The sequence below is a fragment of the Polypterus senegalus genome, chromosome 16 (assembly GCF_016835505.1).
Source record: "Polypterus senegalus isolate Bchr_013 chromosome 16, ASM1683550v1, whole genome shotgun sequence".
Classification (NCBI taxonomy): domain Eukaryota; kingdom Metazoa; phylum Chordata; class Cladistia; order Polypteriformes; family Polypteridae; genus Polypterus; species Polypterus senegalus.
In genome coordinates, this window is record NC_053169.1 from 65516198 (window position 1) to 65538737 (window position 22540).

The window sequence follows — 22540 nt, forward strand, 5'->3', positions numbered from 1 at the left end:
TTATCAATGATGTGAACTTGTAAATTGTTAACTTGGAATAGAACATCTGATAGTGAAGTTGGGGAGGATAACAGATAGTGAATGAACAATTATGCAATAATACTAGTTAAGAACAATTAATAATCATAGCAATGAAGCTAGAATAGCATCTGTGTTATGTTACAACTATTGTAACTCATAAAGGGATCCGACACCAAATGGTCGGGTACATCTAGCAACATATTAAAGCTAGAAATGATAGGAGTGCCAAAAAATAGTAATCCATCAAGATGCTATATAGGATTCTAATATAATCTGATGCTATGACACCCACTGCATGAATTCAGTAATATGTAGACACAACACAGACTATGTAAGAAATAACGGCAAAAATCTCCACTAACACCATTGATGAGATACATTGATCACTACTTGATAACAGCATGTTAAATGTAACTGTTTGTCCATGTTTATGCTGGTTTTAGATGAATGGTACAGAAGCTATAGTGCTATTACATCTTACATGTCCATAAATGACTTGACATATCTACACTGTGACGGGGGATTAAGTACCTTTTGCTTTGTGGATCTAACTTTCACGTATTGTTTTTTTGTCACAGATCCAGTGACAAAGGGTGGCTTGTTATACTACATTTTTCTTTATGTCACTATATCTGGACAATACTGTTATGAGTTTTATTCACATGTGCATGTTAACTGTGGCACACAGGGGCTCAGCATTTAGAATTGCTAGTCAAGCATTGGATTAGATAGCCAAAGACAACTGGAGGCTTGTATAGTCAGCTTAAACACAGGTTAGGGTATTTCTGTCCTCTATCAGCACAAATCTTCTTTCCTTATTGGGAGAATGAGAATCGGCATGTAAGCACTATGATATTTCTGTATTTTGTGGAAGAGGAATTCAGCCCTTGTTTGGAGACAGAAAGGACCAGCAAGTTGAAGAAGAACCGTATAAAAGGTCTGGACAGTAGCCAGACCCTTCGAGGCTGTGTCGACACAAAGAGTTGTCGAAAAACCTCCCAGCGTGGGGACGGAGAAAATGGCTGACTGTGTTGATCCAGATTTCCCACCTGGATAAAAGTCTGTCCATATGCCTCCCCGTCTGTACCCGCGTAAAACGTCAGTAAATGTAAGCTAAAAGATATTTTGTCTCATGTGATTCTTGTACCGCCGTAATCACTATGGGAGGGATATCGCCTTTTCTGGTATATTATGATATTGTTTAATTATTTAATATGCCACACTTTTAAAAGAACACATTTCCAAGAGAGCTAATGCCTCTGCAGGAAACATAAGTTAAGACTACAAAATGACAACAAAAGCTCAGAAGCAATGTCTCAATGGCCAAACAGTTAACTTTGTGAGCTGGAATGTTAAAGGTCTGAATCACAAATTAAAGAGAAAGAAAATATTCTCTCACCTAACAGGTCTAAATGCTAAAATATTTTTTTTTTTTACAGGAGACTCACTTATTAAGCAAGAATCAGTTTTGGCTGCACAAAGACTGGACTGGCCATATATTCCATTCCAGCTATACAAAGAAAAATAGAGGTGTGGGAATTCTTATACATAGAACAATCTCATTTGTAGTATCAGATGTAGCATCTGATCCTGAAGGGAGATATGGGATTGTTATGAGTAATTTATTTAACTATAAAGTAATTTTGATAAATATCTATGCACCCAATGTGGATGATAGGGACTTCATCCAAAACACATTTACATCCATTCCCAATATGAACACTCATAAAATTATAATGGGTGAGGACTTTAATTATGTTTTAAATCCAGACCTTGATAGGTCTCCTGCCACAGGGGCGAGGACATCTAACACTGCAAAGACAATTACACACTTATCAGACCCCTGGAGATTTCTAAACCCAAACTCAAGAGCATATTTCTTCTACTCACCAGTGCATCACTTTGTAGATAACAATTTCTTGTGTACGCTTAAATCTTGTAAGTATGACACTATTGTTATCTCTGACCACGCCTCTTTGATCATGGAGCTAAAATCACTATGCCCCACATACTCATCTTGCAGCTGGCATTTTATCCCACTTTTATTAGCAGACGAGAACTGTACAGAATTTATATCCAGGAATTTTTTTTTTTTTATAGACAAATACATCCTCAGAGGTTTCTACAGGAATACTCTGGGAAACCCTGAAGGCTTTCTTAAGAGGACAGATCATCTCATATCTTTCCCACAAAAATAAATTGGAAACCAAGAAGGTATCATAGCTAATTAGTGAAATTACTAGGAGACAAAATCATTGACCATAAAAATATAAGGCAGATGTTTAGAGACTACTAAGTCCTTATATTCTACTGAGTGTAAAGACGCATTACAGATACCACAAATAGATACTCTCAGTGCAGAGGAATTGGACAAACCTCTGGCACTATCAGAATTACTAGATGCTATAAACTCACTTCAGAGTGGGAAAGAAGCAGGCCCTGATGGCTATCCAGCCAAATTTTACAAAAAATTCTCAATTAAGCAAGGTGTCCTTTTATTAGCAATATTTACAGAATCTAGAGACAATAAAATTCTACCTCAAATTTTTCACCAAACATTAATTACTGTCTTTCCTAAACAAAATAAGGACTTATTACAATGTGCATCATACAGACCAATTTCACTTCTGAATAATGATGTTAAGATACTGTCCTAATTCGTAGCTAGAAGGATTGAGAAAGTGCTTCCTTCAGTAATATCACAAGACCAAACTGGATTTATCAAAAGCCAACACTTAGCTTCCAATCTTCGACACCTCTTAATGTAATATATTCACCCCAGAGATATTATTATTGTTGGATGCAGAAAAAGCATTTGATATGGTTGAATGGAACTACGTTTTTGGAGAAATTTGGGTTTGTCCTGAACATTTGTGCATGGATCAAACTACTTTATACCAGTTCAGAAGCTTCAGTTTGTAGTAAAAACATTAATTTAGACTACTTCAGACTAGAACGTGGTACTAGACAAGGATACCCCCTGTCACCGCTGCTTTTTGCAATCGCCAAAGCAACTGGGGATTATCAGAGAAGACTCAAACAGAAAATTTCTCTATATGCAGATGATATGTACTGTATATATCAGATCCACAAAATACTGTGCCTACAGTCTTAAAAGCACTAACAGAATTTAAAAAGATTTCTGGTCTCAGAATTAATTTGAATAAAAGTGTGCTCTTTCTAGTGAATTCTCATGTACACAATATTAGACTGCACACCTTCTCTTTTATCATTGCAGATCAGTTTAAATACCTAGGGGTTAAACATCACAAGTAAACATAAAGCTCTTTATCAACAAAATTTTACCATCTGTAATGGAAAAAAATAAGCAAGACGTACCTAAATGGTCTACCCTTCATCTCATTTTAGCTGGAAGAATTAACATTGTCAAGATGAATATCCTTCCTAAGCTTCTTTTTCTATTTCAAAACATTCCGCTATACATCAATAAATCATTTTTTAAGAAATTAGATGCATCTATAACCTCATTTATTTGGAATTCAAAACATCCACATATCCAAAGGGCAACTCCCAAAAAGACCTAAGGTGGAAGGTGCCATGGCTCTACCTAACTTTCAGTTTTATTACTGTGCCACAAATATATAATCTATAAAAACTTGGACATGGACACAAATAGATGAACATACACAGGCTTGGTCCTCAATAGAAATAAAATCCTGCAGTACTTCTTTATATTACTTGCTTTGTACCCCATATGTTAAAGTTATCAACAATATACTAACAACCCAATAGTGCTTCAGTCAATCAGAATATAGAACCAATGTAGGAAGTATTTTAAGATAGAGAAGTTATGGCACCTCTGCACCATTACCACCTTTTTCCACCCTCTCAAACGTACATAGTTTTTAATGTCTGGAAAACATTTGGAATTAGATCACTTAGAGATCTGTACATAGACAATGTCTTTGCATCCTATGAACAATTACACTCCAAATTTAACTTTCCAGCAACACATTTTTTTCACTACCTTCAAATTAGAAACTTTGTTAAACAAAACCTGCCCAATTTCCTCACCTCCCAACTATCTCTATGCCAGAAAAAATATTGATCAGTCTTGAAGACTCTACAGCATCTCCATAATAAATAAAAACATTTTACAGTCCCTCTCTTTCAAAGATCCAAGAGTACAGTGGGAAAAGTATCTCTCACTCAATATCTCAGAAAAGGAGTGGAAGGTAGCAATGCACAGAATTCACTCAAGCTCCATATGAGCAAAGCATACAATTATTCAACTTAAAATTATATATCAAGCACATCTGTCTCATTTAAAGTAATTCAAAATGTTTCCAGGGCATGATCCAATCTGCGCTTGTTGCAATTGAGCTCCAGCCTCACTAGGCCACATGTTTTGGGCATGTACTTTACTATACTATTGGCACGCAAACTTATCTTGCTAAAGGGGAAGAATCCTAACTCGCCTCTTTTATGTCAGTCGGTAATTGATGTTATATACTATTTGAAATTGGGAAAAATTAAATTCGCACTTAGAGGATCTGTACAAAACTTTTTCAAAACCTGGCAGGATCTAATCAATAACATTTTAGAATAAGCATTGTAAAATATGCGAGAGGAGACAGTATAAAGTTTTGGGGTCCGCCAGCCCCGTATATTGGGCAGAAATTATATTAGTTTTCAGGTCAAAATTACAAACAAAAAATCATTCATAACGCGCCGAACCATGGCGTCCGCGGCCATTTTATTGGGGAGGAGCCGGAAGTGGAGGAATGCTGGGAAGGACCGTGAGGGAGGCTGGGATTGGTGACGTCAGGGCAAGATGGCGGAGGAAGGGCGGAAGTGCCGCACTGCGGTCAAAACCTGGCTATGAGGGAGGGAGGTCCTTTTTCCTATGAGAAAGCAGAGGGAGAAAGTTAGTACCCCACCATTCCCTGCCGGCGAATATGTTCCCAGGTGCGTTCGAATCAGTCCGCGGCCTCCTACTTGCGCGTGCGTGACAGCATTTAAATTGAGGAAGCAGATTATCTCCCCTCTTTCTTATTCTATTTATTTTTATTCACTTATTAATTTATCTATTTACTTTTTTTACCAGTTTAAACTTTTACTTTGCTTGCCTTTCTCTCTTTCTCATGGGTGTGGGTTAATTTGTTATTGTTAAATTTGAGTTGCTTGTATGGAATGTTATTTGATTTTAATAAAATCAATAAAATGCAAAAAAAAAAAATGTGCTTATTATACAGTATGCCAAATATATTAAACAAAATGTGAAATAATTAAAAGAGGCAGAAAAGAGGATAGTAGCCAACAGATGGTAGGTCAGAAAGAGAGAATAATTATCTGTCCCTTCTCTTTGTGTGCATAGCAACATGCAGAGCATCTGCCAGTTTCTCAGAATCAGACAAGAAATGTGGCTCTTAATCAAAAATTAGTGCCTGTGAAGAAACAGATGCATTGACTGTCATAGGCATTACAGCACATGTGTAACAGATGTAACGGCTCTTGAGTAGTTGCAAGTATAATAATAGGGTAACATGCTCTTTTATAAGTTAATAGCATAAGCACTAATAAAAAGAACAGCATAGTACTGTCATAGGTACTGGAGAAGATGTAAAAACATTTTCTCTTATTTATGCACCTGGCTTTGATGTGAGCCGAGTGACAAATTAAGTGATTAAAATAATATACACAGTATAATAATTTACAGATTAATCTCTCAAGAGATTATCCAGAGCAAAATGTGTGCAAGTCAGGAATCACACCCACACTACAGTAGTGTAGTGTCACGACTCAACCTGAGTACTTACTTAAACAGTGGGAGTAAACCAGAATCTTCAAAGGAAAAAAAAATCTTACTGACAGAAAAAAAAAAATTTCATATCAATAAATTACATTAATTATTATAAAGAGCTCTTCACAAACTTGCTTTTGTAATTGTGGGGCTAGCCTGTTTTTTTTTTTTTTAATAATAAAAATAAAGAGTCTAATTTAATAATAAATGGTTACAGCTTGATAAAATTAACCTCATAACTTAATATCCAATTTTTGTACTGCAGTCTGAAAACGACATTTGTAAATTCATTAGCTATCTTGAGTTGTGTGTTCTTTTACTTGTTCTGTAATGGGGAATGGTGTTATTGGCATGTGGGATTACAATTTTCCTTTACATGTTCAAATTATGTAACAGAAATATGAACTTAACTAACTGATCATATCTGTCCCTTTTCTGCTAAGGACTATTAGAGGCATCTTTCATGTCACAAAAATAATCAATTAATAAATAGAATGCTGATGTCTGGTGTGTCTTGATTGGCATCAGATCATTGAGATGCCATCTGACATTATCATCTTCTGATAGAATACAGCCATATAGATTTAGACTGTATATAAATAATGTGAGATATGGCCGGCCAGTCATCCCGGCCAATACCCCCAGGCCGCCAGATGGAGCCATCCCTGCATAATGGAGGGGCCCCAAATTCCAGCAGGGACTCATGGGAATTGGAGTCATCCAGTGCAACCCTGCTGGATAATGTGGGGGCCACCAGGAGACGCTGCAGGGAGGCCCAGAGACATTGGTTTTCACTACAATCTGGAAGTACGTCATAGTCACAAGGACAGAAGGACCGACGTACTTCCGGGATGAAGAAAAGAGGACTTTATATCTAACCTGGAAGGATTGTAGTGAAAACCAATGTCTCTGGACCTCCCTGCAGCGTCTCCTGGGCTGAGGGATGAAACACTTCTGGGTTAAGCAGTATAAAGGATTCTGAGAAATCCCAGACGAATGAGCTGAGCTGGGTGGAAGAATGGCAATGCGTCTGGGAGAGAGGAGGATTATTGATTATTGTGAATTGTGTTTATTTATATGAGTATTGTGAAGAGGAGGGTGCTTTGTGCACATTATTATTATAATAAATTCATAATTTGGACTTTTATCTGTTGTCTGACATATTGTCTGAGGGTTCAAGGGAGCGATAGCGCCCCAATCTGTTACAATAAAAATTGAGAGCAACCACCAGGAAAAATCCCAACTATGATACACATAAATGGAAACAGCATTAGTTCAAGTTTAGAATCAAATATCTTTAAGTGAAAAGGAAAGCGGCAACAACACACAGAGAACAGAATACACTCACTGTACGACTTGACCTGCACACTGCACACTGCTGTCCGTGAGGCCAGTGCACACTTAGAAAACAACTGTCTACATATAAACTTGTTCTTTTTGCACCAGCATTCTGATCTTCTTCAAACAGAAACTACAAATTCACTATTAAAAAAAATGACAGTTATTGTAGCACTAGTGATATCCCAGTGTTCTGACTTCAAATGGGAAAAGGCTTGAGGCCTCGGAAATTGAGCAAAAAACATGGGCCTGAACCCTAACTTGCTCTCACCCCAGGGAAACTTCAGCCTACTAGGCCCCAGAGAATAGACTTGTTTACATGCAACACAATAACCCAGTTATTCACTGAGACCTAGTTTCTAAAATGCCATGTAAACTCTTTTTCAGTTTAGAGAAATTGGGTTATTGGCCTCTGAGAAGCCAGGTTATCAAAGGTAGATTTTTGCACAAATAATAATCCACATATGTGGTGTCACACATGTGTGATTGGGAGGCAACTAGATGGCCTGAATAATAAATACCATGCCAGACCAGGGGGTGGCAAGCTGCACTAACTTTCTGTCTCCCTCCACTGCAGACAATCTCCGGGAAATCCCACTAGGTGCTGGCGCCTTTGATGACGTTACTTCTGGTATTGGTGCAATCAATGACGTCACTTCTGGCACCAGGTGCCATGGATGATGGCACCTCCGGTCCTGAAGATGTCACTTCCAGTTCTGGTGCTATGGATGATTTCACTTCCGGTCTCACTGACATCACTTCCAGTTCCTCTCCAGATGACATCACTTCCTCTCGCGACCTTTAACGCTGCCATCTTATCATACCAAAGTCATTTCTGTTTTGGACTTCAACCTGAACAAAACTCACCTAAATTATCCTTTTGCAGCCAGGGCACAATATATGGGTGGCTGCCCCAAACCTTGTTTGATGTACTTGTGTCTTTTTTGTTACAGTGGCCATGTAAACCTTGAAATGTTAAGAATTTTGTAGTCTGCGCTGTCCATTGCGCTTTGTCAACCAGGGCATATGGAAGAGTCCACAAAGTACATTTCTAGAGGCAAATCACATTTGGGCAATCACATTATTCCACCTACTATCTGAAATAATTTCTCTCTGTATTTCAGAAATCACAAAATTTATACTGATGAGCTGAACGTACAGCGCTAAACTAAGCAACACCATCTTGAGTGCAGAGTAACATGTTAAAAATAACATGGATTGCATTGTCCGATTACTTTTTAAAGCACTTAACTTACCAGAATACATATCTTATTGAATTAAAAAATACAGCATTATTATTATTCCAACAGCCATTTGTAGGCCTCTATTGCGAGACAAATGGAAAAGAATTACTACATCAATCCAGTAAAAGAAACATATATATATATATATATATATATATATATATATATATATATATATATATATATATATATATATTTATACAGTACAATGCAAGAAACTGGTCACAGGCGTCATGCTTTTTTTCAGGTTGACAGTGGCCAATGATGACATCTAACTCTTTTTTGTGCAGTTTAATGACTCAGTGTAATGTTGATAAAGAAGAATGTCAAAACTGCTTATACGTGTGCATATACATGCACTGATTGAGAGCTTGTAAAGTGTTCAGATACATCTTAAAATATAAAATGTTTTACTATTAAGTTAAAATGTATGGATGTAAGATACATAGATTCAAAACAATGTCCTTTCTAATAGAAGGTTTGATTAACAAAAGACAGGAAAAAAATCGAAAGGGCAAAAAAAAGAAAGAAAAGAGGCAAAGGGAGTTGCCAGTAAAGAAATCCAAAAGACAAAAAGCCCCAAAACAAAATTCTTATTAAAAATCCTTAGATAGAGGCAAAAAGAATTGTCAAAACAGTAAATCCAAACAAACAGTAATATTCACAACACTGCACCAAAGTGCATTCAATGAACTGTAAGAAACTTGGCTTCCCAGCTTAGTTTAAATGCTGGTGGTGGTTTCTTGGTTGTCCACCCACAAAATGCAAGGAACATAAGACAACGCACATAGAAACTAAACGATAAATAAATAAAATAAATCGATACAGAATACATAATTCAACAAAAAATAAATACCAATGTCAACTTAAATGATGGCAATAAAAAATGAACAAAAAAGATGTACAAAACAAATTTAAATTTAAGCCATATATAACATAACACACAGATCATGACCTCAGATACAATATCCCCAAGTAATGGGTCCCTGTGTGGTGGCAATAAAAATGCAAAATGGCGGTGAACATGAAAAACAACATATCAGCATGTCATTACATAATAGATCTTAAAAATAAACTATTTCCACAAAATAATTAAGGAAAAAATCTTGGAAGGGAAGAAAAAAAATTATCATCATCTTCATCTTCTTTCGGCTGGTCCCATTAGGGATCACCACAGTGGTTAATCTTGTTTTATACCTTTCTGTCCTCTCCATCTTGCTCTGTTACACCCACCACTTGCATGTCATCTCTCACCACATCCATAAACGTTCTCTTAGGCCTTCCTCTTTCCTAGCAGCACTATCCTTAGAATCCTTCTCCCAATATATTCAGCATCTCTCCTCTACACATGTCCAAAACAGCACAATCTCACCTCTCTGACTTTGTCTCCCAACCGTCCAACTTGAGCTGACCCTCTAATGTACTCATTTCTAATCCTATCCATCCTTGTCACACCCAATGCAAATCTTAGCATCCCGAAGAAGAAAAAAGAAAATAAAAGTTAAAAAACCTCGATACAATACAATACAATACAATACAGTTTATTTTTGTATAGCCCAAAATCACACAGGAAGTGCCGCAATGGGCTTTAACAGGCCCTGCCTTTTGACAGCCCCCCAGCCTTGACTCTCTGAGAAGACAAGGAAAAACTCCCAATAAAAACCTTGTAGGGAAAAATGGAAGAAACCTCGGGAAAGGCAGTTCAAAGAGAGACCCCTTTCCAGGTAGGTTGGGCGTGCAGTGGGTGTCAAAAGTAGGGGGTCAATACAATACAATACACAGAACAGAACAATTCCTTAATACAGCATAATAATAAAAATTTTAGAAGTACGGTTTAACAGTAGATGATATGACATAATTAGGTTTGGATATTTTTAGAGTCCTGGAGACCTCATCCATCTAGCTGCCTCCCATTTGGCCATGCCACGGCTGAAACGTTGCTCGATGAAAGGACCCTCTTTCCCATGATTCCTGTGATCCTCCATCAGGGATGACTTTACCATAGGCAGGCAAACAACTTGGCAGGTGGGCCGTGGCACCAATGGCCACATTTGGGTACCGAGAAAAGAAACAGAATAGGTGAGGGTTAGTATTCAAATATAATTATCATGTTATTTATGTTATAGTGCTAATGACTAACAACAGAGATGCAGTATGTACAGTTAATCAGCAGCTCTAGTCAGGATATGCTAAACTGAAGTAGTGAGTCTTCAGCCGGGATTTAAAGGCTGAGACTGAAGGGGCATCTCTTATGGAAGCAGGAAGACCATTCCACAGTTTAGGGGCCCTGTAACTAAAAGCTCGACCTCCCACTGTTATTTTATTAATCCTTGGAATCCTAAGCAGACCGGCATCTTGAGATCTTAATGTGCTCAGGTTTGTAAGTCATGATAAGTTCAGACAAGTAAGCGGACCTTGGCCATTTAATGCTTTATATGTTAAAAGGAGGATTTTGAAATCTGCCCTAAACTTAACTGGGAGCCAGTGTAAAGATTTAAGAACTGGGGTTATGTGTTCATATTTTCTTGTTCTTGTAATAATTCTTGCAGCGCATTTTGGATTAACTGGAGGCTGTATAGAGAACAGTTTGAACAGCCAGTGAACACCGCATTGCAGTAGTCAATCCTACTAGAGATAAATGCATGAATTAATTTCTCACAATCCTGTTTATTTAGAAAGCGCTTAATTTCCTAACATTTTTAAGATGGAAAAACATGTTTTGGACGACTTTGTAATATGCTTTAAATGACATGCTAGAGTCAAAGATAACTCCTAGATTGCGGGCTGATTCAGTAAAATTAATTGGGATTCCAACTGAGTTAAATGACGACAAAATATTGCTGTGATCAGCGTCATTCCCTCCAACAATTAACATCTCTGTTTTATCTGTATTTAAAGACAAGTAGTTCTCATTCATCCATTCCTTTAATTCACTAACACAACTAATTAAAGACAACATCGGAGAAACTTCATTTGATTTAAATGAAAGGTATAACTGGGTGTCATCTGCATACGAGTGAAAATTAACATTATGTTTCCTAATGAGAGATCCCAGTGGAAGCATGTAAAGTGAAAACAGTAAAGGTCCCAGTACTGAGCCCTGCGGACACCATATTGAACTTCTGTGTATAATGATGGAGTACTGTCTGCACATTTCTGTACATACTGGAATCGATTTGATAAATAAGAACTGAACCAAGCGAGCACGGGCCTGTAAGCCCAACATCGTTTTCTAGCCTGTGCAGTAAAATAGAATGGTCAATGGTGTCAAATGCTGCACTTAAGTCCAACAACATAATTACAGTGGAATTTCCTTCATCAGAGGATATCAGAATGTCATTTACAACCCGTGTTAGTGCCGTTTCTGTACTATGACCAGTGCGAAAGCCAGACTGGAATTTCTCAAATAAATTGTAATGCGTAAGGTGTGACTGAAGCTGACTGGCGACTACTTTCTCTAGTATTTTAGAGAGAAATGGTAAATTTGAAATAGGCCTATAGTTATTTAGTATGTGTGGGTCTAGGTCTGACTTTTTAAGTAAAGGTTTAATGACTGACACTTTTAGTGCATCAGGTACTGTGCCATGCAGTAATGAACTATTGATAATGTTAGAATAGGGCTGCAAGAACATCCATTGCACTTTTACTAGTTTTGTTGGCACTGGATCTAGGGAACAAGTAGTGGGCTTCATTTTAGTAATTAAAGTTAAGACTTCCTGGTGAGTTACAGGATTAAAATTATTAAAGTGCTGAATGCAATGTGCGACAGGGTCTGCTAAGCTAGTATTTGGTTTGTACTGTGATGCTGAGATCTGGGATCTTATATTTTTAATTTTCTCATTGAAGAAGTTCATAAAGTCTGTACTGCTAATATCTGTTGGTATTTTGCACTGTTGATCTGAATTCCCATTTGTTAATTTAGCCACTGCTCTAAAAAGTACCCTAGGATTTTTATTATTGCTATCTATTAATGTAGAATAGTATTCTGAGCGAGCTTTAAAGAGGGCTTTTATATTTATTACACTCTCTGTCCATGCAATTTGAAAGACATGTAGCTTTGTTGTTCTCCATCTGCTCCAGTTTTCGACACTCTAATTTAAGAGCTCGAGTATTTTCATTAAACCAGGGAGAGTTTCTATGTGCTTTGATCACTTTTGTTTTAAGGGGAGCCACTGTGTCCAGAGCATCTCTCAAGGTCACATTATAATGTGATATTAGCTGATCTAAATTGTTTTCCACGTTTACATTTGATGTTAACTGATCTAAATGGTTTTCCACAATTACACTCGACTTACTCAAGGTATCTATAAATTTTGAAGCAGAATTACAATCTAGATGTCGCACTGTCTTTGTTTTAATCTGCGAGCGCTGGCATGGGCAGAACTAAATCAAACGTAATTAAGAAGTGATCGGAAATAACTACATTTAATGGAGTAATATTTAAATTTTGAATTTCAACTTTGTAAGTTATAATTAAATCTAATGTATGGTTATGATTATGAGTTGGACCTTTGACAATCTGACAAAATCCTACTGAATTTAACAAATAAGTAAAACATTTGCTAAAAGTGTCAGTTTCCACATCAATGTGTACATTAAAATCCCCATCAGAACTACGTGATCATAATTTATAGCCAAATCAGACAGAAGGTTGCTAAATTCAGTCATGAACAATGAATATGGCCCTGGTGGTCTGTAGACTAGCACTATAATTGTGTTGGAATCTGTTTTAATATTTAAAATGAATGCCTCAAAGGATGTAAAGTTGCCTAAATTTTTAGGAGTGATTTGCATTTTGTTACAATGAATTATTCCAAGGCCTCCTCCTCGACCAGAATCTCTAGACTTATGAAGGAACGAGTATCCATCTGGTGACGCCTCAGCTAGGGAACAGTGTCACATTTACTAAGCCAGGTTTCAGTAAGAAGACACAGATCAGATTTTGTACTTAATATTATATCATTTACCAAAACAGCTTTAGTGCCAAGAGAGCGAATGTTCAATAAACAGCATTTAAAACTGCATGGTTCTTTCTGAACTGCTGATATATTTTTGTTTTAATTTGAATTAAATTTCTATTACAGATGCCCCTGGTGGAGTGTCTGGTTTTATCCCTTGGTCTAATTATACACCTTATTTTTGGTTATCAATTAATTTATGGTTTGTATCAAGACTAAATTTACTGGATGCCCCACAACAGGGATTATGGGTAACAGCTTCAGGAAAATAACAGGTGGGATAAACAACAGCCTGTGATTTAAGATCACATGACTGCGGCCTGGATGGTGCTCTAATCAGTCAACCAGGCAGTTTTGCTGCCATATTTTGGGATAATACATAAGATCCCTCCAGTTAGGATGAAGACCATCTCTTCTGAAAAATCCAGGCCTTTCCCAAAAATCATCCCAATTGTTCACAAATGCTATGCTTTTATTTGCACACCAGGTTTCTAGCCAGCAGTGAAAGGAATGCAATCTGCTATAAATCACATCCCTCTATATAATCTTGGTAAGGGACCAGATACAATTAAATTCCGACATTTTGTTTTAGCTTTGGTGCATAGAGATGAAGTTCGCTTTAATACCTCAGATTGCTGTAAATAAATATCATTAGTGCCGACATGCAGCAATAAGGTAGATACTTCATCGTCGGCAACACGGTCCAATGCGGCCTTTATGCCAGAAATCTTGGCCCCTGCAAGGCACTTAACATTAACTGCTGGTTTAACATAGTTTGGAATTCTAACATTCCGCACTATGGAATCGCCAATTATGAGCACTTTATTATTCTCAGTTTCCACAGGCGCTGGAGAGCTGAGAACCTGTTCTGGGTCCGAATTGGTGACCTGGGTGCTGGGGACTAAATTTTGGATTCTTAGACCCCGTCTTACTGTTACCCACTCGCCCTGTGGCTGAATTGGTGCTGCTGATTTCGGCCTCGCACTGACTACAGTGGGACCTGGAGAGACTGAAGCCGAATCAGATGTAGCCGAATTGTCTAAACAAACCGAGTCGATCCAATTTTCGGTTTGCCTAATCGCTATCAGATTCCTAACGCGGTCCTCCAATTCGCGTATTTTCCCGACCAACTCTAAATTAACTAAACATTTTTGGCAGGTGAAGCTATCTGCACTGTCGGCTGAAAACCTGAGCTGTACATACTGCAGGACACACAACATATAAACGTGCCCTCGATGGGCAGAGAGCAGATAGAACTTACATTAAATGTTGAAGTCATCTTTGCCGTTTTATAGGTGCTTTGGCGCTTTCCGTGTTCAGCTGAATCACCGTCGCTTTAAGTTTCCACCACCCGCTGAGCGATCGACTTTAATTTCTCACTGCCGGTTATTTTCTACTGGTCAGCTGCCGGCTTTACCTCAGGTGAACAGTTTTTATAAAAAGAAAAATTGAATTAAGAACAGATCGAGCGAGCGGAAGCAGAGAGCGGATCCGCTCTCTGCTTCCGCTCGCTCGATCTGTTCTTAATTCAATTTTTCTTTTTATAAACTTGATTGCTTTGTATGGATTGCAATAAAATTAATAAAAATAAAAAAAATAAAAAATAATAAAAAACCTCACAAAATATAAAAGACATAAAATCGCAACATCAGGTAATTCATCATACAGCTACCATCTGACATTCATTTACATGAGCCTGGCTATCAAGAGCCGAACATCACTAGCACTTGTCTGGTTTTGCTATAAATTTGATCTTTTTTTTATACATTTGTCATACAATCCTTTCTAGGGATCAAGTTATTTTGGTTTAAATTGCAATCTCCATGTATCATGTACTGCTTTCACTTGATTTTACATTATTTATTTGTTTTTATCATTATGACTATAACATAATTTTGTGGCCATTTTGTCAGCCTTGATTACTATTAACATCACATTTTTTGTGTTTTTTTCTGATGTATTCCCATCCTACATGCTTGTCATGGCATTTAAACTATTTCAAGAATAAACCTTCCATATGTGTGTTCAGTTTATTTTGGTGAGGGATCTTTTGAGGATTAGTTTAGTTGAGGAATTTTGCTTTGCCCTTAAAAACTACTCAAGGCTATAAATTTCTCTTTCCCCTAAATACTAAATACTCAGTTTGCTGGTTATGTGAGTCTCTCGTGATTGCTGGCAACTGCCCGTTTCTGACTTTGGCAGTGCCTAGCCCTTTTTGTCTCATAACACTTCCACTGCAAAGAATTCAGGCACAGACATTGTTTAAGTCTGTTCCTGTCAAGAAGCCTATTTGTTCATTCACCTTACATGCTGCACATACAGTATCATTTTATATAAACATGTCTTTTTTTGCATGTGTGATTTATTTTTATTTTGGTGATGTCATTGCACTGCTATTTTGTTTTATTTGTTTTGCTTTATTGCTGTGTTTTCTTACAGCTGTGGCTATAATGTTGATATGGTCAATGCCATTGTGATGCGTGATGTCATTGATTGGTATGGAATCAGAATGTCTCCGGTATCCTAACTTTTGGAGAACCTCAATACAAAGAACTTCATTGTATTCATGCATATTTTTGTTGGGGAATTCTAAATAGTTTAGTTTTCAACTTTGATCTGTAATTTTGTCTTTTGTTTCTTGTTTGTTTGTTTCTACAATGCCTATTTGTGAACAACTCTGGCATGCTTCTGACCACAATTATGTCTTCTCATTAACAAAGACATTCAGGTAATCTCTCTTTCATTTCCTGACTGCCAAAAAATAATGCTTTGTATTGTTACTTTTCTGCATGAACAGCACATTTCCAAGAAGGTTGTCTTTTATTTTGTTCTTTATTATTTATGCATGTTTTATTATTGTTATTGATTTCTTTGTAGAAAAGAGGATAGTGGAAAAATTGGATGCCATCATAAAAAATCCCCTCCATCCCATCCATCTTCAACAAAGACATTACATTTTGTTTTCTTCAAGTGTCAGAAAGTTTCTTCTGCGACTCACAGTTTTTATCTCCTCGAGGATCTTTCTAAGATTCTGGATAAGATGTTCTTATGTAGCAAGTTAAATGACTTTTGCTGTGATTATTCTGGTGTAGACTTTAATCCTTGTTTTCTTTCTACTAATTTTGGTTTGTGTGTTTCGTAGGTGATGTTTAAGGAGGATAGTTCTTCTAGCTAGTTCTTTGTCTTTCATCTCATTTCCATCTCCTTAGCCCTTATTCCAAGGAAAAGTGTTTTGACACATTTTTTTGAATTAGAACAAAGTCTTTGACACAGTACCACACATGAGGCCGGCCTTTATATTGTTGGGCTAATGATGTCACAGTGCATGACTACCAGTCGTCACGCCCACTAGCAATGACAAAATTGTGGCATCTGATAAAAAACAAAAACAAAATGGTGTTGCAGTAAAATTCAAAATATGACAGTAATAAACCAATAAAGCTTAATAATTTATTTAAATAGTCATTAATTAAAAATCATAAATAAAAAATGATCAGACTAAAACAACATTTTCCAATGCACAATTACAACACCTGCTGCTGTAGAATCATTTGAGGAGTCCAGCTATGTCAACCTCGACCCTAGTGCTTTTACTTTGAGCTCTCGTCTTTACCCAGGCATGTCATCCATTGGCCATTCTATTTTATTGCACAGGCTAGAAAACGATTTTGGGCTTACAGGCCCCGTGCTCGCTTGGTTTAGTTCTTATTTATCAAATCGATTTCAATATGTACAGCAATGTACTGACAGTACCCTATCATTATACACAGAAGTTCAATATGGTGTCCCCCAGGGCTCAGTACTGGGACCTTTACTGTTTTCACTTTACATGCTTCCACTGGGATCTCTCATTAGGAAACATAATGTTAATTTTCACTCGTATGCAGATGACACCCAGTTATACTTTTCATTTAAATCAAATTAAGTTTCTCCGATGTTGTCTTTAATTAGTTGTGTTAGTGAATTAAAGGAGTGGATGAATGAGAACTACTTGTCTTTAAATACGGATAAAACAGAGATGTTAATTTTTGGAGGGAATGACACTGATCACAGCAATATTTTGTCATCATTTAACTCAGTTGGAATCCCAATTAATTTTACTGAATCAGCCCACAATCTAGGAGTTATCTTTGATTCTAGCATGTCATTTAAAGCACTTATTACAAAGTTGTACAAAACATGTTTCTTCCATGTTAAAAATGTTAGGAAATTAAGGCACTTTCTAAATAAACAGGATTCTGAGAAATTAATTCATGCATTTATCTCTAGTAGGATTGACTACTGCAATGCGGTGTTCACTGGCTGTTCAAACTGTTCTCTATACAACCTCCAGTTAATCCAAAATGCGGCTGCAAGAATTATTACAAGAACAAGAAAATATGAACACATAACTCCAGTTCTTAAATCCTTACACTGGCTTCCGGTTAAATTTAGGGCAGTTTTCAAAATCCTCCTTTTAACATATAAAGCATTAAATGGCCAAGGTCCGGCTTACTTGTCTGAACTTATCATAAATTACAAACCTGAGCGCACATTAAGATCTCAAGATGCCAGTCTGCTTATGATTCCAAGGATTAATAAAATAACAGTGGGAGGTCGAGCTTTTAGTTACAGGGCCCCTAAACTGTGGAATGGTCTTCCTGCTTCTATAAGAGATGCCCCTTCGGTCCCAGCCTTTAAATCTCGGCTGAAGACTCACTACTTCAGTTTAGCATATTCTGACTAGAGCTGCTGATTAACTGTACAGACTGCAGCTCTGTTGTTAGTCATTAGCAGTAAAACATAAGTAACATCCATCCATCCATTTTCTAACCCGCTGAATCCGAATAGGGTCACGGGGGTCTGCTGGAGCCAATCCCAGCCAACACAGGGCACAAGGCAGGAACCAATCCCGGGCAGGGTGCCAACCCACTGCAGGACACACACAAACACACCCACACACCAAGCACACACTAGGGCCAATTCAGAATTGCCAATCCACCTAACCTGCATGTCTTTGGATTGTGGGAGGAAACCAGAGCGCCCGGAGGAAACCCACGCAGACACGGGGAGAACAGGTCTCCTAACTGCGAGGCAGCAGCGCTACCACTGCGCCACCGTGCCGCCCCATAAGTAACATGACAGTTATAATTGAATACTAACGCTCACCTATTCTGTTTCTGTTCTCGGTACTCAAATGTGGCAATTGGTGCCACGGCCCACCTGACAAGTTGTTTACCTGCCTGTTGTAAAGTCATCCCTGATGGAGGATCACAGGAATCATGGGAAAAAGGGGTCCTTTCATTGGATTGGCTGGCCAAGCAACTATCAGCCGTGGAATGGCCAAATGGGGAGGCAGCTTGATGGATGAGATCTCCAGGACTCTAAAAATATCCAAACCTTATTATGTCATATCATCTACTGTTAAATTCTGCTCCGTACTTCTAAAATCTTTATTATTATGCTGTATTAAGGATTTGTTCTGTTCTGTGTATTGTATTGTATTGACCCCCTTCTTTTGACACCCACTGCACGCCCAACCTACCTGGAAAGGGGTCTCTCTTTGAACTGCCTTTCCCAAGGTTTCTTCCATTTTCCCTACAAGGTTTTTTTTTGGAGTTTTTCCTTGTCTTCTCAGAGAGTCAAGGCTGGGGGGCTGTCAAGAGGCAGGGCCTGTTAAAGCCCATTGCGGCACTCCCTGTGTGATTTTGGGCTATACAAAAATAAACTGTATTGTATTGTATTGAATACCATGAATATGTCTCTTTTTAATATGTTACCGCAAGGTAAGTATTATGTATTGAAGTGAGTTCCACTCTGATAAAAATCCTAGAAAATAATCGGTTTATTTTTCTGAACTCTATATATTATAAATTGCGCCAAATGTGCAATAAGCAACAAGAACATAAATCAAGAGAAACAAAACCTATTGGAATTATTCATGAAACAAACAGCACCATCTAATAGCATGAACTAATACTAGGCAATATATCACATTCTTCCCCCCTAGATAATATAATCCTTTAAATAGGCTGGCAGGTGAGTTATTCTTTTAGGACGTTCCAGTTCAACGTCTGACAGGCCCTCGTTTGGAGTAACTTCAGTGGGCTCCTCCTGAATCTGATCAGGTGTCATGGAATTATCATCAGCTGATTGTTGGGGCGTAGCTGGATGTGTGTTATTGTGCTCCTCATGATTTTCCATGCGGCTCTCATCTCCTGAGGCATTGAGGTAGGTTACTCGCCCTCTAAGTTGGTCTGTGTGTCTCATAATTATTCGGCCATCATCTGTTTTAACCTTGTAAGATACTGACCCCATAGCTCTCACTACCATTGCTGGCATCCACCAAGGCCCTGTTGCATAATTTCTTGCATACAAGTTTCTTGCATTCTGCTTTAAACTGCCTTCTTGAACTGTGTGTAACTTTACAAAACTGCAACTCCTTCTTTCTTTGCAAATCTGATGCTAGATCTGGGTGGAGACGATCTAAGCATGTTTTAAGTTTCCTGTTCATCAATAGTTCTTCTGGACTATATCCTGTACTGGAACAAGGAGTTTACATGCTGTTGCAGCAGGAACTTTGGCAGTCTAAGTTGCCAGTCTCTGACCACAATTCTTTTAAGTATGTCTTTAGTAGTTTGCACCATGTACTCAGCTTGGCCATTTGATGATGGGTGAAATGGAGCTGTCTTGATATGATTTATGAGATTACACCCCAAGAATGCCTGGAACTCATCAGAAGTAAACTGTGCACCATTATCAGACACAATTGTATCAGGAAGACCATTTGTGGCAAACAACTTGATATTTGAATGACTGCAACTGTTGTGGCAGCAAAAGCATGGCTGACCTCTAACCACTTTGAGAAGGAATCGACAATGAGAAAAAAGGTTTGTCCTTGATAAGGTCCAGCAAAATCAATGTGCAGTCGAGACCATGGGTTCTTGGTTACCTTCCATGGCTGACTAACAGTTTTGGCTGGAGCATGCCATGTAGTTTGACATGAAGTACAGCTAGCTACCCATTGTTCTATTTGTTCATCCATTTTAGGCCACCACACATAGCTTCTGGCAAGAGCCTTCATATTTACCATACCAGGGTAACCTTCATGTAGAGCAGCAAGCACTAAGGTTTGTGCCTTCTGTGGAATTATTACTCTGTTTCCCCATAGAAGACATCCTCTGTATGAAGACAGCGCATGCTGACGCCTTTCAAATGGCTTGAAGTCCTCCCCTAATTTTTCCTTCGGCCACCCCTTCCACACCCAGTTCAGTACACGGACTAACACTGGATCTGTTGTTATCATGTATGCAATATCAGATACCTGCAAGGGGGGTCTGGACATAGATTCCAACATAAGAACTTCCGATACTGGAGGAATTTCATATTCTGGGTTCCTGAGGGGTAAACAGCTTAATGCATCCGCATTAGTAATTTCTTTTCCTGGGCGATACTAAAGTTCATAGTAATATGCATTTAACAATAATGACCACCTGAGCATACGAGGTGAAATTATTTGTGGCGTAAGCCCATTTACTTTAAACAGCCTCAATAATGGCTTGTAGTCTGTGATGATTGTAAAACTCCTACCATATAGGTACTCATGAAATTTGTTAACTCCTGCAATGATACCCAGTGGTTCTTTAACAATTTATGAATAATTTCTTTCTGTATTGGTCATAGTCCTCGAGTAATATGCAATTGGAGCTTCACTACCATCACTTACTGTGTTACTCAGAACAGCTTCTACTCCATAGGGGGAAGCATCACAGGTGAGATTAAGTAGTTTCTCCAAGTCATAATGCACTAAAATACTATCTGATGACAGCAACTTTTTTAATTCATTGAAAGCCCTCTCATGGGTGTCGGACCATTTCCAAATGGCAGTTTTATCCAACAGTCTGTGAAGTGGTTCTGCCTTATCTTTTAAAAATGAATGATAAAAGTTTAGCAGTCCCAGAAATGCTTGTAGCTCCTGTTTATTACTTGGTGTTGGAGCCTCATGGATCGCTTTAATTTAACTTTTGTGGTAGTTTGATGAATTCCTTCAGCATCAGTTCTGAACCCTAGGAACTCTACACTTGGCACACCAAACACACATTTGTCTTTTTTTAGTCTCAAGCCTACATCTGCAAATCGTTATAGTACTAAATACAACTTTACAGTTAAGGCTTGCACAGTCTGTGCTCCAATTAAAATATCATCAAAATAAGGAACCACTTCCGGGAAGCCTGAAAGGAGGTTGTCCATCAATTTCTGAAAAATTCCAGGAACAATACAAACCCCATACTCCAGGTGAGTAACTCTAAATGCACCTTTGTGAGTAATTATGGTCTGTGCATCTGCAGCTGCATCATCCACTGGCAATTGATGATACACTTGTGCTAGGTCTAGTTTTGCAAAAACTTTTCATTTTGCTAATGTAGTAAGTATTTGATTGATGGATAGAATCTGGTATGGGTGCTCCTGTAAAGCCTTATTAATTGTGGATTTGTAGTCAGCACATATTCGAAACTCACCATTCGGTTTTAATACAGGAACAATAGGAGTGGCACAAATAGGATGAGTTACTGAAACTAGTGCACCCTGCTTCACTAGATGGTCAAGCTCTATTTCTGGTTTGGGGTGGAGAGCAAAAGCAACAGGTCTTGGTTTTAAACATATGGGTGCTACATTGGGGTCCAACTGAAAAATAACTGGTGCACCCTTAAATTTGCCCAAACCCTTTTCAAACACACAACTAAAATCTTTCAGGACTGACTGTATTGGGTCTGAGGCAAGGCTGTGTATTCCTGTTAACTGAATACTTAAGGGTTTAAACCACTCTCCACCAAGTATTTTGGCCTTTTGTCCCTTAACAATAATAAGGCATAAATAACCCCTGTCCTTCCTATAATGTACCTTGGCTAAGCAGGCACCCAGCACGGTAACATTTTGTTTGTTATAATCCACAAGTTGAATATCATAGGGTACAATAGGAGGAGCATTCATTGGCCAAAATGTGTGGTAGGTAAACTCTGAGATTGAGGAATACTCACATCCTTAGTCCACTTCCATCCTGCTTGGAACTCCTTGTAATGTGACAAGAGTATATGTCTTGTGTCTGGTTGTACAAGCTCCCACACTGTTGATGATTTCTGCAGAACAGACACTTGTATCACGTCCATCTTCAAAATTCTCTACTGCTGCACTGCCTCTTTGTTCTACTTTGTGAGATGCACTTGCGAAGCACTTGC

At 38.0% G+C, this 22540-nt stretch overlaps 1 pseudogene; it reads right to left on the minus strand.

The window, feature by feature from the left end:
• Window positions 1-19834: 19834 nt before the first annotated feature.
• On the minus strand, window positions 19835-22295 carry LOC120516405 (annotated as a pseudogene).
• Window positions 22296-22540: the final 245 nt, after the last annotated feature.